This window comes from Balaenoptera acutorostrata, chromosome 11, assembly GCF_949987535.1.
Source record: "Balaenoptera acutorostrata chromosome 11, mBalAcu1.1, whole genome shotgun sequence".
Taxonomy (NCBI): Eukaryota; Metazoa; Chordata; class Mammalia; order Artiodactyla; family Balaenopteridae; genus Balaenoptera; species Balaenoptera acutorostrata.
Window position 1 is genome coordinate 31,789,470 of NC_080074.1, and position 19,926 is coordinate 31,809,395.

At 40.8% G+C, this 19,926-nt stretch overlaps 1 pseudogene; it reads left to right on the top strand.

Annotated features, from left to right (window-relative positions):
- Positions 1-1,098: 1,098 nt before the first annotated feature.
- The window catches only part of LOC103010117 (60S ribosomal protein L7-like 1), a 34,722-nt pseudogene continuing 15,894 nt past the window's right edge, over positions 1,099-19,926 (top strand).

Below are 19,926 nucleotides of genomic sequence, written 5' to 3' on the forward strand. Positions count from 1 at the left end.
AAACTCTATGAAATGCATTCACTTATTCCTCAAATACTAATGACAATTGAGGGCTGAGGATAGAATAGAAAAACAACAGAGTCCTTGGCCAAATAGAGAATACATTCTAGTGTTCGGGCAGCTAAGTAAACAAGCACTTGCGCTGCAGAATGACCAGCCCTGGAGGATCTTTAGTGGTCCCTCCTGGATCAATTCATCTGGCACATAACTGCAAAATTAATAAAACACTAGTGCTCCATCAATGAGATGTGCAGCCCCAGATTCCCATGTTGCTTGGAAATTTCCTATAGAATCAATATGGAAATTTTACTCCTGTTCTAGGGTGACTGTAGAACACTGCAGCTATGCTGGAAGCCAGTGGGACATTAGGGTAAGTCTTCAGCAGACTATCAAGGGACCCCTCCAGGAGTAAGGAAGAGAATAAAAATGATGTATCTTTCATATAATGTGACTCCTTGGTGCCTGTTTCCTCTCTCTCAGGGTGAAACTAATAGTCAAATATAAAAGATATGCAAATCATTGGCTGCTTCCTATGATTTCACCTGAAGTTTTCACTGTATGCAGTAGTCCTTTCTGCTTTCTGTACCACATCTTTTCTCACTGGACCAGCTGGAGCTAATCTCTTTGAGCCAAACATTTTTAGGAAGGAATCACTGGCCATCCCTACATGCTCTCTTTTAACTTGAGCACTAGCGTGGCCTCTGCCAGCCCTCTTTGTCATGGTCCACAGAAATGGGCTAGAGAATACCCTTGTTTTTACTTAGAGTGTGCATGTAAAGGTGATGGCAGGATTAGAGGATATTAAGAATACTGCAAGATTTATGCTGGCATGCAGAGATGACTGGTTTTTGCCTTTCCTGGTTTTTGCCTTTCCTGGTTTTAGCTGGATAGCAAAGACCAGGATGATTTCATCTAGTTGTTGGAGGGACACATGTATGTTGAAAGAAATGTGTGTGTGTGTGTGTGTGTGTGTGTGTGTGTGTGTGTGTGTCTTTGGAAGAGGACTGGAAAGAGTTTTTAAAAGGAAAATAGAAAAGTCTTTCAGAATAGTGACATTCTATTCTCAAACCATTTCCTTTCATTTCAAATAAAGGGCAAATGGAAAAGTCCTTGCAATCATTAGAGGGCCTACCCAAAGACACATGTACTAAAAAGAGGGACTCAGAAAAATTTAGTGGCCAGTGTGAGGCCTATTTCGACTGTGAAGCTCGACTGATAAGTATGTAACCAGCCAGGTGATCAGCGTAGTATAGCAGGGGCTGGTCAGCAAGATTAGCCAGAGATATTGACAATGAGACAGCCCAGGCTGATGCCAAGGAATCCTTGAGTGGAGAAGAATCCCTCATTTGGGGTCTTTAGCCAGTGTGGGTCAGGTAAAATATTCAGGCAAAACCTAGGTTGTATATTAATTTTTTTTTGCAGGTTCCTACAATTAAACTTATTTCTAACAAAATCTCCCAAGTGGTGGCAACTTAAGCTTAGTCAATTCCAAGTAAGCTCAGTAAATGTTACGTTTTTCCTTCCTGTTTTCTTCTCGATTTTGCACTTACGTTTTGGAGTCACATGTAACCTCAAAGCACCAGGGAACAGTTATCATGCGCCCTTATCCCCGCTTCGGGGTCTCCCGTAGCCCATTGCAACTCCATGCCACATCCATGTGGCTCTTGGATACTCGCCATGTCACTGGGGCCTCTATGAAGCTGCTGTGGGCCCTTCTGCTTAGATTCCCTCACAGCCCCTGAAGTCTGCTGTGGTCATGCTGCGCTGGGGGTTGCCCCTCACCTGGGAAACAAAGCCCGTGCTCTTCTGCTCTCAGAATCCCAAAGGGACCTAGGGTTTTTATACTGTTGTCTCACTGCCCTGACTTAGGTTGAGGGGAGGGGCCAGATACACAGCTTTTTTTCATACACAGCTTTTTCTCAGAGGCACTGAACAGCATAAAAACTTCTTACTTTTTCTTTGATTCTTCTCTCTTATTTTCCTCACTCTGTAGGATGTTATCTCTCAGTGGGATGGGGTAGAGGTTGGGATGGATGATTTCCTCTTCTAATTAGAATCATTCATGCACATCTTTTTGTTAAGAGCTAAAAATAATATGCCAGAAGTCCTTCAGCAGCTTTTTTTTTTTTTTCCTTTCATACTATCGTCTCTGTTATGAGTGTCAATTTTTTTTGAAATCCAAAATTCAAGAATTGACTGCTTTTAAGCAACAAGAATTTACTGTGTAGCACAGGGAATTATATTCAATATATGTAATAACCTGTAACGGAATATAATCAGAAGAAAACAACTAAATCAGTATGCTGTACACCTGAAACTAACACAATATTGTAAATCAACTATACTTCAATTAAAAAAAAAAGAATTGACAGCTTAGTTTTGTTGAATCATCATCCACACAGATGTGTGGAATTCTCCAGCTGTTGCCTGATATGCAACAACAGAAACTGCTGAGATTAAACAACACAACCATGAATATGCCAAATGCTATCATGTTACTTAGGCATGCATGTGTGTACATGCACACCTAAATATCATAGCAAACGATCCCAGGTCAATTCTTGGTGAATTACCCTTTATGTTTCCCAAACTCTCCAGCTGAAAAACCAACCCAACTATTACAAATCAGTCATAGATGAATTTGTGGAGTTAATTACCTGATCACCATCTTGGTGCTTGGCATGCAGTATTGCCAAAATGCCGAAGAGTCACAGTTTATTTATTTATTTAGCCATGCCCTGCGGCTTGCGGGATGTTAGTTCCCCTACGAAGGATCGAACCCACGTCCCCTGCAATGGAAGCGCAGAGTCCTAACCACTGGATCGCCAGGGAAGTCCCCTGAAGAGTCACAATTTAAAACAGATCTTAGAGGCCAGCCTGATTGCAGCTCCAGTGTGAATCCCCTCTACATCGTTCTCAGTTGGCCCAGGAAGGAGGACTGGCCATCTTTGTGAAACTAAGTGTCATGTACTTAGGGGCAGGACTGGCTGTGCACAGAGTAGGTAAATCCCAGTGTGATTTTGTTAAAACAGTTTTGTTATGTTTTCTGGGTACAGAATAATATTTTCTCATTGCAAAAAAATAATCGGAAAATGCAGATAAGTGTTTGGATAAAAAAAGAGTATTAGGTGTAATCATACCATTCAGATATAACTCTGTTAACATTTTGTTGTAGATTTTTTCCTATGCATACCCAGGATGTATGTATGTTCGTACATATACAGAAACATAACACATATTTATACAAAACAAAATCCAACCATATTGTATGTATTGTCTGCAACCCTCATTTCCCCTTAAACTATATATTATGAACATTTTTACATGTCAACACATGTGGATCTATAACAGGTTTTTTACAGAAATAACAAATTACTTAACCAATCTCCTATTGACAAACATTTAGGTTGTTTTCAACTTTCATGCTGAAACAGTGCTGTTGCAAAAATCCTCAAACATTCTAAAAGTGGAATCTCTGGGTCAAAGGAATGGACAGTTTATTACCAAACTGCCTCCAAATAGTTTATCAGTTTAGACTTGAGGCAACAATGAGTGCCAATGTCATGGTCCACACAGTGGGATTTGAAGGCCAAGCCAGTCTGTCTAAATGTCAGCATAACCATAACCGAGTACGGTCACCTTCCCCCATCAGCCAGTCATTACAAGTTCACTCATAAGGACTTTCTTAGAGATTAGAGTTTTTTCCAGGAGAACATGATGGGAATGCATCTGTGATCAGAATAAGTGGTTTCAGAACACTCATATAGCAAGCCTGTGTGTGTCTAAGTGTGTGTGTGTGTGTGTGTGTATGTGTGTGTGTGCAGGCAGGCGTATGCTTAAAGGGAGCAGCAGTGATCACAAGTATGGGTACAGTATATATGTTCAAGCTTTTTCTAGGACAGTCTTAATTTTATTATCTCCTTAGGAAATCATTTAATTCTCAATAAATGTATTTACATAAGATGTATTATATAATCTCTTTATATAACTGCATTTACCAATTTATAAAGTTTTTTTTATCAGCTTATTTGTTTTGCCTTTTAACTCAGGACATACCATCATTGTGCTATGGCTGCTGTCCTCAGAGAGTAGATAACGTCCTATCTCAGGAAGGCTGGGCATTCCCCCATAAAATGAAATCTCTAGTTCTGAACCATCAGCAGTTTTTGAAGGAGGCAAGCTCCTGCAGCTGCTGCTTCGTCTCCCACTCTCCGCGTCAGAGCGTGGACCACCCGGTGAGCCCCAATCAAGGCTCCCATCCTTCTCTGAGGCAGTCTTCCCCTATCTGCTCTCACGTTTCTCTCCTGTTATTTCTCCCTTCTCAGGGTAAAGCGTGGGAGTAAGAAATGAGAAAATGCACCATTTTTCTAGGGATTGAATGGAGACTGGGGGATGTTTTTCTTTAAACCTCACTAATCTATTCCAAGCAGGTGGCCTTAGGCTTTCTCTCCCACATCCCTACCCAACCCTGTCCTGCTCCAGTCTGTGTTTATTGTCACAAATTGTCTGGCTTCTTTCTCTTCTTTCTTCCATTTAAAAAGATATCCATGTCCCAAAAAGAAAGGACCTGAAAAAATCCTATGGTAGGTGTGGTGGGTACTGCTAAGTCTTGAAAGCTCTTAACTGTGACAGACCAAAACAGTGTAATCATAACATGGGGGAGATTTGCAATGGCGAGAGAAATGAAATACAGAGAGAGGGAAAAGAGTGACAGTGACAGGGAGACCAATGCACCTGAGGGGCTGCTACACAAGCTGTTCACGCCCGAGGGATGGACAGGGAAAGATGGCTGGCTGTAGTGTAGTGTAGTAGTGATTTTCAGGACAGTGCAATGACCCTTCTGCAGAGAGTAAGGAGCACAGTGAAGAAACAAAGGTCAGGGAGCTTCCCTGGTGGCGCAGTGGTTGAGAATCTGCCTGCCAATGCAGGGGACACGGGTTCGAGCCCTGGTCCGGGAAGATCCCACATGACGTGGAGCAACTGGGCCCGTGCGCCACAACTACTGAGCCTGCGCGTCTGCAGCCTGTGCTCTGCAACAAGAGAGGCCGCGATAATGAGAGGCCCGCGCACCGCGATGTGAATAATGAGAGGCCTGCGCACCGCGATGTGAAGAGTGGCCCCTGCTTGCCGCAACTAGAGAAAGCCCTCGCACAGAAACGAAGACCCAACACAGCCATAAATAAATAAATAAATAAATAAAAATTTAAAGGGCCAGAATTAAAAAAAAAAAAAAAAAAAGAAAGAAAAAGAAACAAAGATCAAAGTTGTTCCCCCGAGACAAACCAAGAAGAAAACCATCCATCCTCTTTGGCTATAATCATTTCCAGAAGTCTTGTCTATTTTTTCTTCCCTTTCTTTTCTCAACCCATCTACAACAAACTAACCCGTGAAGGCATAATTTCATTGTGTGCCTTTATTTCTAATTATATTCTAGAGTACTAAGGGGATGCATGTGGACCCTCCAATCTGGCTTTACTGCTATATCAGGGAGCACATTTCTTTTCATGTCACCGATGAACTGACAAGGGGTATTTTCTGTTGCTCATTTGGAGGCTGCCTGTGCCACTGAAATAAGGCAGGTCGGTTATGATTTAGAGCTGTGTTTTGAAACTGTGGTAACCAGGATGTGACCTTCCCCCAAAGCCGGGCCCTTCAGGAGAGCTGAGGAGGGAGGGCCAGCTGGTCCTGGGAAGAGAGGGTGCCTCCCAGAAGGGGCCCAGCAGAAGAGAGAAAAGTCATTCTGTTTTTCTTCTGAGCAGCAGCTGTATCTTAGTCCCCTGGCCCCTCATATTGCCACATCCTCCTCCTTCCCTTGGCGACACAGCATTGATAAAAGATAACAGAAGGAAGGGTTCCGTAGATAGCAAACCTGCACATATCTTTTGTAATCCTCAAAACAATGCTCTGGGCTATGACACCTTTCCCCCATTGTCTTGATAAGGAAATGAAGCTCAGAGACTTAAATGACATACCTGGGGTCACTCAGGTGGTAAGGAACAGAGGCAGCACTAAAACCCAAGTATCTGACTGCAAGCCCAGAGTTTTCCAGTCTATCACCTGGATGCACCAGCTCCTGCATATGATTTTACGAAGTTTCTTGGCAATCTAGACCATATTGGCTTTTATGCCGCTTATATTTCAAATAGCTCCAAGAAAATTTCAAACAACAAGGAAAACTTAAAAGGGTAAAAGAACTAAGCTTACAGATTCCCATGCATTCACTATTCTTATCACCAAACAGAGCAAATAAAGACATAGGGCTTGTCATTCATGCAGGTCAAATCACAAATGGTGGTTGAAATTTAAAAGAAAAAGAGAGGAATTGAACAGAGAAGATACAAGTCAAGATGGGGTGGGATGCGGTGGGGAGAATGCAGACATTAGAGAATTCTGGTTCTGGAATCAGATTACCTGAGTCTCAAACCCAGTCTCATTGCTTTCTAACAATATGTCATTAGGCAAGTTGGTTCACCTCTATAAGCCTTGGTGTTCTCATCTGTTAAATGGTGATAACAATAGTATTTACCTCAGGGGTATTAGATGAAATAATCCTTGTAGACATAAAGTTGACTTTGTATAAATGATAGCTATTATGATTTTTTATATGAAGGAGCATGCAGGGTCTGGTGTGAAGAGCCAAAATCCATGCCCTCTTCTCCATCTAGGTACATTTGGGGTCTTATAGGCAAGTTCTAAGGGTGTCCTTTCTGGAATGGAAGGAAGTCACAGAAGGAATTTCTTGGCCTTTAACGGAAATAGTAAAAAAGGAAAAAAAAAATCAAATGCATATATGTCCAATTTGCCTTGCTGCCAAACAGGTGATGCCCTGGGATGGAGGAAAGATGGCAGAAAGATAGAAAGTTCTTTCATCATCCCCCACCTCTCCATCCCCCACAGATCCACTGGGAGAAAGGTTTCTGGTTGCCACTGTGATCGCCGGATCCTCTGGCACCGGGCCGTTGCAGCTTGTGTATCCCAAGCTGTCCTCCCTGTGCCTCCGGTTCGTTGAGCAAAGTCCCTGCCGCCTGAAGCTCACCTGCTGCCCGAGGTCTCTTTTGCCCTCTGCCTGGTGCGGGTTAAACCTCGACTCCCGGCAGCTGCTGTTCCAGCGTCTGGGGAGGGCAGAGGCCCCCAAACAGCCTTCCTGTGCCAGGACCAGGTGGGCTTGGGAGGCGGGTCTGGGCTCAGGCTAACCCTGCCACCGCCTGCTTGCCTACGGCGTCTCTCCCCTGCTAGGCAGCTGCGCGCCTGCATTTGCCAAGAGGGAAAAGTGGGGGCCGAAAAAGGCAAACACCTAAGAATTATTTCGTCTTGTTCCTAAGATCCGCGGAACGCACCCCAGGAAGCCGATGAATTATTCATTAAGCCTAATGGCGCGGTCACAAGGGAGCATTGCTGAGATGCAATTAAGTGGTGCTTTAATTTGAGAAATATTTATCAGGGTGTAGCGAACAACGTTCATTCATATCTTTGTGAAAAACAATTTGATGGTAACTAAGGAGAAGAAAAACCAGAGCGGTTAGTAGAGAAGAAGCCTATTCTATAAGCAGCTTTCCTGGGCGTCCTGCCACTGGCTCCTGCCTAGCATCCTGATGTAAAGGATCGATTTTGAGCAGAGCACAGTAGGTATCATTTGCCAAGGATCTGCTCTGGCCTAGAACTGCATTAAGGCGCGTTTGCACATGTATCACTGAATACTCACGCCACTGTCCCAATAGAGTCAGGATCTCTTCCACAGGACCTCACACTCGTTCAGTATATTGGTGGTATTATGCTGACTGGACTTGGTAAGGAGGAAGTAGAAACTATTCCAGCCACTTGGTAAGACACTTGTCTGCTAGGAGATGAATCCCACAAAAATTCAGGGGCCTTCCACCTCAGTGAAGTTTCTAGGCAAGCAGTGGTCTGAGTTATGTCAAATGTATCCCTTCTAAGGTTAAAGTCTCCATTCCTGCAACCAAAAAATGACTTATCATGGGCCTCTTTGGATTCATGGAGGCAATATATACCTCATTTGAGTGTGCTACCTCAGCCGAAAAAGCTGCTAGCATCGAGCGGGGCCCAGAACAAGAAAGGGTTCTCCGACGGGTCCAGGCTTCTGTGTAAGCTGCCCTGCCATTGTCCCACCAGCTAGGACATAAATTCCATGTTGTGTTCTACACGGGGAGAGATTTTGTCTATTTTACTGCCTATTTTACTGTATTTCTAGGACCTCAAACATTACCCAGCACAAAGCACTCAAAAAGTATGCACTGAGTGACTGAACATCCTATGAGGTAGCTGCTATTATTCTCCTCACTTTAGTGACAGAGAGATGGAGATTTCTAGAGATCAAGTTGCTCAAGATTGCATAGAGTGAAAGACAGAACCTGAAACCAAACTCAGGCCAGCTGGGTTCAGTAGGACTCCCATTTTCACCCAGGGAGCAAAGAGAAGCCCATACATCTTCTCTGAAATCATTCATTTGCTCAGCTCAGGTTCTGAGTTCATCTTCTCTGGCTCTTGTGTGCAGCTCCTGGATAAAAGGCATAAATAGAGCAAAATCTGAGATTCCTCCACAACCCATCTGCTCTGCAGAGGGCGCTCTAGGCAAATCTGGAAAATCAATGACTTCATTGGTGAAGTCCCTTTCTATGCCCTTCTTACTCATTTTTTGCGCCCTGGGCTCCATTTATTTATCTGTTGCTTGGTTCTTAACATAGATAGGAATTTTCCCTGTTGTATGGTTTTCTTCATAATCTGTTAACTTTTATTGAATATTCTTTCGTGTGTTGGGTACAGTGCTAGATATTTCCCATATGTTTTCTTATTTAACCAAGGAGAGCTCAAAGAGACCCCAACATTTGGGGGAACTTGTAGTATTGGGTTGGCCAAAAGGTTCCTTCAGTTTTTAAGTAAAAATAAAAGACACATTTTTCATTTTCACCAAGAACTTTATTGAACGATGAATGTATTCACCATTTTGTTCCACTACCTTCTGTCATTTTTCAGGCAACATCATAATTCCATCTTCCCAAAACTTTTTATCTTTTGAGCAAAGAACCTTTCCAGGTGCCTTTTACAGTCTTCCAGGGAATTGAAACTTTTTCCATTTTAAGAGAATTTTGTAAAGACCTAAATAAATGGAAATCTGAAGGTGCAATATCTGGTGAATAGGGTGGATGAATCAGAACTTCCCAGCCAAGCTGTAACAGGTTTTGCCTGGTCATCAAAAAATACGTGGTCTTGCATTATCCTCAGGGAAAATTATGTGTTTTCTGTTGACTAATTCTGGATGCTTTTCGTCAAGTGCTGCTTTCAGTCAGTCTAATTGGGAGCAATACTTGGAATTAATCGTTTGGTTTTCCAGAAGGAGCTCATAATAGAGGACACCCCTCCAATCCCACCATATACACAACATCACCTTCTTGGGATGAAGACCGGCCTTTGGTGTGGTTGGTGGTGGTTCATTTCGCTTGCCCCGTGATCTCATCTGTTCCACATTACTGTACAGTATCCACTTTTCATCTCCCGTTACAATTTGTTTTAAAAACAGAATGTTTTCTTTACATTTAAGTAGAGAATTGCATGTGGAAATACAGTCAAGAAGGCTTTTTTCACTTAACTTCTGTGGAACCCAAACATCAAAACGATTAACATAACCAAGCTTGTGCAAATGATCTTCAACCCTTGATTTGGATATTTTGAGTAGGTTGGCTATCTCCCGCATGGTATAGCGTTGATTGTTCTCAATTAATATCTCGATCTGATCGCTATCAACTTCAACTGGTCCACCCAACCGTGGAGCATCGTCCAGTGAGAAATCTCCAGCAGGAAACTTCGCAAACCAATTTTGACACCTTCGATCAATCACAGCACCTTCTCCATACACTGTACAAATTGTTTTTTGCATTTCAGTTGCGATTTTACCTTTCTTGAAATAATAAAGCATGATATGCTGAAAATGTTGCTTTTTTTCTTCCATCTTCAATATTAAAATGGCTACACAAAAATTCACCAATTTTGATAAGTTTTTTTTAAAATGCACGCTGATATGACAGATGTCACGGTACAACCTAACAAACTTGTTTAGAATGAAGTTAAAGGCAACTAAGCACTACTAGAGCCATCTTACGGAAAAAAACAAGTGAACCTTTTGGCCAACCCAATATTTCCCAAGCCATGTTGCAATGAATAATATTAAACCAGGACTCTGCTGTGCTTGGAGAAATCTGGGCATTAAGGTAGCTTGTGAATATTCATCCATACATCACATGGACCCAGCTCATAACCAAATGGATAGTAAAGAATATGGTGGTTACTTGGCTAAGAAAGACAGTCTCAGTCTCTCTTTCTCCCTGTTCCCCATTATTTTAATTTATTTTAAAATGCAGTCTGGGGACACAAGTTACCAGTGGTGATCATCTGTATAAATCACACTTGTTAGAGGACTTTATTTCCTAATCACTTTCCCTGGCAGGTTACTGTAATGACTTGGAAACATTTCTAGTGTATGATAATAAACAGTTGATTTTTATTTCTCAAAATTCACTTTTCTCTAAAAAGCATTTCCTATTTCTCACCACCAACCTCTTATTAGCATCCCTTTAATACTTACATGCTTAAAAGTAATATTGATAAGAATAAGAAAAATAAAGCAAGCTCTTAGTAGTGTCAGGTACCATTTTACTATTATATTACAAATCGTAACTCATTTAATACATCTGGCATCTCTGTAATTGTAGTTTGTATTATTACCATGCTATAAACGAGGAAACTGAGTCACAGAGAGATTAAGTAGCAAAGCCAAGATTTGAACTCAGCCAATATCGCTCCAAGTTTTGTGTTCTTAACACCTATGCTATGAGATATGATTTTATCACATCAAATCTGTAGTAGTGACTCCTATATGCTAGGCATTGCTAGATAGCTGGGACGACCTGCTATTTAGTGTCTCTAAAACTTTGTAAATATAGTCAGGAGTTTATGTATTTCTTTATTTGGTTGCACCACCTAACTTGCGAGATCTTAGTTCCCCAACCAGGGATCAAACCTGTGCTCCCTGCAGTGGAAGCAGAATCCTAACCACTGGACCGCCAGGGCATTCCCAATATAGTCAGGAATTAATTGTTATTTATTAAAACTATCTTAACAGTTATTGATTATGGATACAGTTTCCAGAAGTGTTGCTGATAATGTCTTTTATTTCTAATAAATATCTATTTTTTTTGTAAAAAGCATGTCTGTATGTTAGTGCTAATTCTCAATTATTTTGAGAAAGAGTATGGCTCACCCTATTTGATAGATGAATAAACTGTGAACAAGAGAGCCTACATAACTCGTCCAAAATCATTCAGCTATTTATGGGCAGAGGTAGGACATGAACCCAAGTTAGACTGAGTCCAAAGCTCACATCCATTTCACTGTATCTTACTGTCTTAGAGCTATACCTTGGTACAAAGACGAGTTCCCGTGCATATGAGAAAAAAGCTGAGTGGATTATGGGATGGTCTAAGGCTAACTCAATATTTTTCAGACTTTTGTGTCCATCACCAGAAGAGCCAGTTAAAAATTCAATGGCTTTGGCCTCACCCCTAGAAATTCTGCTTCAGTATGTCTAGAGTCTTTATGTCTAGGAACTTTAGTTCCTAAGAGTTTATTGGCAAATTATTTTTCAAGGATCTGGGATAGCATTTCCCAATCCTGATTTATCTGATGCAGCTGGATCCATTAGTATGTAAACAATATATTCTGTTGATTAAAAATAAACTAGTTTCCTCAATTTGTTATAGGAATGTGGTATGGGGGGCATGGTGGGGAGACTTGGAGGTTTTCTGAGAAGGCAGGACTTTAAATCTTGTGTTCTTCTGCTGTGGTGGGCTCTTGAGCACACCCCTCCCCGCCACTTATCAATCCCCAGGGATCTCTTCTTTCTCTGAAAACCTACATCATTGGTTCTTAAAATGTGGTTACTGGAAGAGCAGCCTGAGCATCACCTAGGAAAGTATGAGAAATAAAAATTCTCCAGCCCTACCCCAGATATACTGAATTAGAAGCTCTGGAGGTGAAGCCAACTATATATGGTTTAAGGAGCCCTCCAGATGATTTGAAATTATGCTAAACATGTAGAACCAATGGCCTGCATTATTTGCTACCAAGCCACCCATTTGGCATTGCATTAGTTTCCTAGGGCTGCCATAACACAGCACCATAATCTGCATGCCTTAAGCAACAGAAATTCATTGTCTTACAGTTTTTGGAGACTAGAAGTCCAAGATCAAGATGTTGGCAGGGTTGGTTCCTTCTGAATGCTGTGAGAGAGAACCTGTTCTGGGCCTCTCACCTAGCTTCTTGAGGTTTACTGGCAATCTCTGGCGTTCTTTTGCTTGTAGATGCGTCACCTAGATCTCTGCCTTCATCTTCACATAGTGTTCTCCCTCTTTGCATGTTTATGTCCAAATTTTCCCTTTTTTTCATAAGGACACCAGTTATATTGGGTAAGGGGTCTACCCTACCTCATCTTAACATAACTAATTACATCTGCAATGACCTTATATCCAAATAAGGTCACTTTCTGAGGTACTGGGGGTTAAGAGTTCAATGTATGTATTTTTGGGGGTTTTTTTTGCTAGAAAATATTTTTATTTTATCTCCCATTTGATTGTTTGTTTAGCTAACTACAGAATTCTCAGTCCAAACTCATTATCTTTCCTAACATTCAAAGTATAGTTCTGTTGTCTTCTAATGTATGTGTTTTAAGGGGAACACAATTCAGCCCATCAGCCCACAACAGGCAGTTTTATTGATAACTGACTTGTTCTGTTGACATAGGAGATGGACATAGGCAAGCTATCCTCTTACCTGGTAAAAGTCTTTAACTCAGGCTTTCATGCACCTCACCTGATGTCCTAAAGCTCTACATCTGAATCCATTTTGCTTAAAAGATTGTCAGTTTTTAGTGTAAATACATTTCATCTTTTTAAATTAAATTGTCAGATTATAAAATGGTTTAAAAGCAAATATACTGTCAAACATTGCTGATATCCCTGTTTTAGAATACTGATAACAATGATAATAATAGCTAACATTATTGAGAGCTTACTATGTTCTCGGAAGTGTATTAAGTACTTTATGTGCATATTTTCCTTACAACAATTTTATGACCCTGTTATATCAATTTAGAGCTGAGGATGCCAAGGCTTAAAATGCTTAAATAGCTTGCACAAACCCATACAGCTATTAAAGAGTATTCCTGAGATTCCAACTAAGTTGGTTTATCAACTGTTCAGCTAATAACTGTACAATACAGTGAATAGAGTAAGAACATAAAAATGGCCCCTTATTGCAATGTTTTATGGCTTTTACAATTTCGTGTGGGTGAGTGATGGCCTGCATTTGAGGTAGGTTGACCCTGCAGTGTTAATTGGAATGTCAAGTGAACATGCTGTGCTGGTCTACTTGAAAACATTGCCCCTGGGGTTCAACATAACATCTCAGTGATGCAGAATTAAATTGTTAAAAAAGGCACCTTACTCTCTGGTTCTGAGTTTGACTTTTTTAGATTCCATATATAAGTGAGATCATACAGTATTTGTCTTTCTATGTCTGGCTTATTTCACTTTGCGTGATGTCCTCAATAAAGCTGGAAAAAATTAAATAAAAAATAAAAAGGCACCCTAACTGTTGGAGATATGATAAACCATGCGAAATGACCTACATAGACCATGAAAGAAATGTCACAGTTCTTTTGTGTTGCGGTAAAAAGGTCACAAAATTTTCAAGATAACTAAAGGCAAATAAAAAACAATGAGAGACTTAGGTTACATGACAGATTATGCAAGCATCTACCTTTCTCCCAGCTCTAATTACCTAAACCTCTCTACCTCATCTCTGATTGACTATCAGGTAAACATAATTTTCTTTTCCCCTTCACTAAAATCAAAAACACTTTTATGTTCCCCAGTGAGATTCTAGCAACACTACTTAAAATTCCTGTGACATATTAAGGAGACATTTATAAAGTTCTTCTCTTTGGGGCTTTCCCCACAGATTGTTTTAGTGAATTTCCCACAATTGAATGAACTGTTGATGTTAGCATGCTCATCCAGTTTAGACATTAATGAGGTCAAAGCCTTTGGTCTATTTGGAATTGAGTAGACATGTTCTTAGAAGGTTCTAAATAGTACCTTAGAGCAGTGCTTCTCAAACTTTCATGTGTACTTCAATCACCCAGAGTTCTAGTTATGCAGAATCTTGGGTTCTACCCAAACACTGAAATTTTGCATTTCTAACAAGCTCCCAGGTGATGCAGATAGTGCTGGTCCGTGGACCACACTTTGAGTAGCAAAGACTTGGAACAGTGGTTTTCAAATCTGTCTACACGTCAGAATCACTGGGGCAACTTTTCTCTCTCTCTTTTTAAAAAAATATAACAGTTCTATTGAGATATAATTCATATACCATAAATTCACTCATTTAAATTGCACAATTCAATAGCTTTAGTACATACACAGAATTGTGCAACCATCAGCACAAGCAATTTTAGAATATTTTAATCACCTTCCCCCAAAACTTTGTGCCCATTAGAAGTGTATTCCCCTGTTCCCTCCATCAGCATCCTCCCCCTACCATATTTTAGGCAGCCATTAATCTACTTTCTGTCTCTCTCTATTTGCCTATTTTGGCCATTTCATACAAATGGAATCATACAATATGTGGTCTTTTGTGACTGGTTTCTTTCACTTAGCACAATGTTTTCAAGATTCATCCATGTTGCAGCATGTATCAGCAGTTCTTTAGTTTTTATGGGCAAACGATATTCCGTCATATGGATTAACCACATTTTATTAACGAATTCATTGTTTGATGGACATTTGGCTATTATGAACAATGCTACTATGGATATTTGTATACCAGTTGTTGTCTGGGCATGTGTTTTCAATTTTCTTGTATCTGTACCTAGGAGTAGAATTACTGGGTCATGTAACTCTATTTTTAAACTTCCGGGGAACTGTCAGACTGTTTTCCAAAGTTCCTGTACAATTTTACATTCCCACCAGCAGTGTATGAGGATTCCAATTTCACCATATCCTCACCAATGTTTGCCTTTTTTCATTTTAGTTATTGTAATGGTTGTGATGTGGTATTTCTTTGTGACTTCAGTTTGCATTTCCCTGATTGTTAATTTATTCCTAGACTCTGCCCCATATCTACTGGATCAGAATCTCTGAGAATTTGGGTTTGGAGAAATCTATAATTTTTACTAAACTCTTCAGGTGATTTTGATCATCAACCAGCTATCCGAAGTGCTTCCCATCCTAGCAGTTATCTCAAGGGAATTACTTTAGCCTTAAGGAGAAGTGATCTCTGTGTTGAAGATTTCAGAATTCTTTATGTCTCGTGACTTGATAAAGTAGATTAGAAAATGTATTTCTTTTAAGACACACAGATTAACAAATTGTAGATCTTCCAAATGAAATTGTCTCTTAAGGGCACATTGACAATTTTCCTGCTAGTAATAGATTTTTCAGCAGTGTGTATTCTTTTTTTTTTTTTTTTTTTTTTAGATTTATTTTTTTATTGATTAATTGATTGATTGATTGATTGCTATGCTGGGTCTTCGTTTCTGTGCTAGGGCTTTCTCTAGTTGTGGCAAGCGGGGGCCACTCTTCATCACGGTGCACGGGCCTCTCACTGTCACGGCCTCTCTTGTTGCGGAGCACAGGCTCCAGACGCGCAGGCTCAGTAATTGTGGCTCACGGGCCCAGCCGCTCCGCGGCATGTGGGATCCTCCCAGACCAGGGCTCGAACCCGTGTCCCCTGCATTAGCAGGCAGATTCTCAACCACTGCGCCACCAGGGAAGCCCAGCAGTGTGTATTCTTGGTAGAAATTTGATGTGGGAGTCTTCTCTGAAAATGATTACATGACTTTATAGTTTATTTATTTGAATGGCTAGTCTGTAGCAGCTATGGTTTGAATGCCTACAGAACCCAGGAGCAATTAATTGGGTAGCAGTTTAAAAAATACATGATATCTAAGACACTGGGTGATTTAGTGGATGTGTCAGGAAACTGGGAAAAGAAAATTCTTGTCCTGACTCTAATTTACCATAGCTATTAGGCAAGTCCCTTTCTCTTTTGTCAGTTGCCTCATATAGTGAGGTAAAAATAAATTACAGAGAATAAAACACTGACTTGGATAATTGTTTGTTTGCATCCTGTTGCCCACTTTTGAAAGCTACCATTAAAGTAGATACCATTTATTTATTGAAGGTCTCCTATTTGACAGATATTGTGTTAACTGCTTCCTACATTTCTCATTTAATCATTATACCACTCCAAGGTAAATATTATTACACCCACTTTATAGATAAGGAAATTAACATACTTAGCAGCTAAGAAACTGGCTGAAGGATATACAACTATTAAGGGGTAGAGCTGGAATTTGAATCTGGTTGTTTTCAGACCTGGCTTTATAGTTTTCAACTTGCCTTATAGAAAACATAACAACAGGGACTTCCCTGGTGGCGCAGTGGTTAAGACTCTGCACTCCCAATGTAGGGGGCCCGGGTTCAATCCCTGGTCAGGGAACTAGGTCCCACATGCATGCTGCAACTAAGAGTTCACATGCTGCAGCTAAGGAGCCCTCGAGCCTCAACTAAGACCCAGCGCAACCAAATAAATAAATAAATATTTAAAAAAAAAAAAAAAAAGAAACTATAACAACAACAAACAAACAAGCAATAATCAACCAAGCAAAAAAAGACTTCTCAAAAATGTGTTTAAAAAAATCTTATGTAACCCTACTATCCAGGAAGAAGTAGAGTTCACTTCCACTGTCCTGCTCAGTCTCTTTTCTCTGCCTGCACCGTGAAAGGAGGGACTTTCGTGCTAATGCATGTCTAGCAGACAATGGACAAGTAAAGGGAGCTGTGCTTAAATGGAGACAGTACAGATTTTGGAGATATATCAGGCATTATTTGAAACCTGCCTTAGCTGTGTGATTTTGGGCAAATTAATCTCTTGCGGCTCACCTTCCTCATCTGTTAATTGCTGGTCGCAATGCCTACCTCGTAAGCTTATGTAGTGATTATGAATAATGGTTAAAACATACATAACATAGAATAGGTATTCAATAATTGGTAGGTCATAATAATGTGTATTGACTGAGATGTAATGGAAACATTGGTCCATGAGGGCCACGTGACACCCAGTTCCTTAGGCCAAAAATCTAGTAATTATCCTCAGTTGCTCTCTTTCCCTCATAACTTGTATTCACTCCATCACCAAATCTTGCCAACTCTATCTTCAAATATGTCCCCAACTGGACCACTTGTTATCTTCAAGCCTAACACCCCAGGGCAAGCCTCTCTCACCTTTCACCTGGCATCCCAACCGGTCAGCTTCTAGGCTCTTACAGTCTATTTTCCACACTGTGGACTGAGAGATCTGTTAAAAACATAAACCAGCTTAAATCACTTCCTTGGTTAAAGTCCTCTAGAGGTTTTCCATTCCTCTTAGAATGGAACCCAAACTCCTCACCCAGCCAACATGGACCCCCATGATCTCCCACTGTCTTCCTTTCTGAACTCATCTTTATCACTTTCTCCATCATGTGCCAGCTTTCTTTTTGTTCCTCTCAGGATCACTAGCTCATTTCCTCTCAGGTCTTTTTGACTTGCCATTGAAGTCATCTCCACATTCCTTCTCCCCAGTCCTGGCTCACTTTGTTCCTTTCAAATGTACGTTCTTTTCCCTGATCACCCATCAAAAATTTTACTCCCACCCGTTTCCCTTTATCCATTAACATGTTTTTTTTTTTATACCATATATAATATTTTTTGATTGTTGACATATTTATTCACATATAGTTGAGGAAACAATTGCTTGTGTAATATAGTACACTCCATTTAAAGGAAACAATTGCTGGTATAGTGCTGATAACTAGGGAGTAGCATAGTTTGAAAGGTCAATTAATTGCATGCTAGAGAGAGTACAATAGAAGTCAGAGAAGGGAAAATACAGTGGTCTAAAGTCTCAAGTTCACAAGGAGCCAGGAGCCAGGTTCTTGATTGACGCTGGTTAGAATCGAAATGGTAAGGGTTGGGAGACAGGTCAAGAAGAGCCAGTGAGGCAATAAATTCATGGTGAATAGGAGACCAGAAGAAGCTTGATATGACTGGAGAAGAGTACCTGATTTGAAGAAATGAGTGTAATGCCTAGAAAGGGTGATGGAGGCATGTTGCCGAGAGTCTCAAGTCTCAACTGCTAGACAGAGACACTGATGAACATTCCAGGAGCAAATGGTCTTTACATTCTCTATTTTCAGCTGGTTTCACTTATGTCTTACTGAGCGTCCAACATATAATCCCATGGGAGAAGCCTTTCATTTAGAACTACTTAAATACCAGCAATTTGCTTTGGTGAGTTTTGCGTTTAGTTAAATGTGTGTCTGACAGTACCACAACAGTCCAGCCATTAAAGACAGAAGCTAAGTTGGGCTCCTCTGAGATAGAAAACAACAAAAACAGCTAGAAACAGAACCATGTTTGCTTTGGGACAGGCACTGCCATTCTGCAGTTTAAAAAAGGACCTTTTCATTCATCTAGGAAGACTTACACTATGCAAGCACACTTCCAATAGTAATGCTATTATCATAAAGAAAGCAAAGAGTTTTCTCTTTTCAGCTGCAGGCATACAGTGCTTTGCTACAGGCTGCTCTGATCATGAGAGGATTATTTGTTGTGACAGGAAAATGTGTACATCTCTAACTCCTTCCTCAGCTCTCCTTTTCCCTCGGGGAGGGAAGTTTGTCCTTTTCATATCTCTTGGAGAATCGAAGTATATGAAAATCAATGTGCCACGGATGAAGTTTTCCAAACTTCAAAAGCCAGGTGCCCTTGGGCACAGAAGGGACTGCCTGCCACCCAAGTGGTCCCAAGCATGCTCCTCCACTCTGGCCTCCTCCCAGCAGGCAGGTCCTAGGCTGTTTAATGTGTTTTGAGGGCATTTGGGAGCTAAAACAGATGTTTTACCAGAAGTATTTCTTCCTATTTGGAGGAAGAATAAGGGAACAGCGTGGGTTGTTGAACTCGTATGTTTGGAGATGGAAGGATGTTGGAAGCTATTGCTAAATCATTTCTTTCCTGAGGCGCCCGTCTACCGTGGGCTGGATCAGCTTTTCAGCTTGGACTTGAAAATCAAGTCTCGACAACAGCCACCCATTCTGCTAGAGACCTGCTCTGTGTTTTTAATTTTAATTCTCTTGAGTATTTTGGTTATGCACTAAACTGTGAAGTCAGAGCCCATATGTGTTGGGTGGGAGGGAGAGCAATATTTTATATGCATATATAATATATATGTATGTATATGTATGTCTCTATATAAACTGTATATATAATATATGTAAAATAGACACAGCCACATATATATTTATAATACATTATGTATAATATGTATTTGGTATATATCTATATTATATGTATATATAAATTATGTAGTATGTATGTATATTTAAATGATTTTCTACAACCCTTGGGACTGTCCTGCAGTTTTCTTCTTTCTCCTCCTGTTTTCCATCAGCTCTGCTGAGGTTGTTTAAATGCGAATTCTCTGACTACTCCCCTTGACAGGATGAGGGGCACAGATGAATGAGTTCTGGCCGTTCTCGTGGTGGCAGGGCAGGAGACACTGCGACCTACAGGAAGCTTCCTCGCTGGAGAGTCCTGTCTGAGCCACTTCCGAAGGGTGGGCTGGCTGCCCATGAGGCCGGGAATGGAAGCTTTGGCTTGGCCTGAGTTCATGGACATTTTTCCCTGGTTACCTAGGGAAGTTCTGCTTCCACTTCAATTTAGTAAGTGAATTATGTCCTCTTCCCCCAAACTCAGGAGGAGTGGGGAGATGGAGATGCTGCATTTTGTGCCCAGTTCACTTTCATGAGGTAGGATG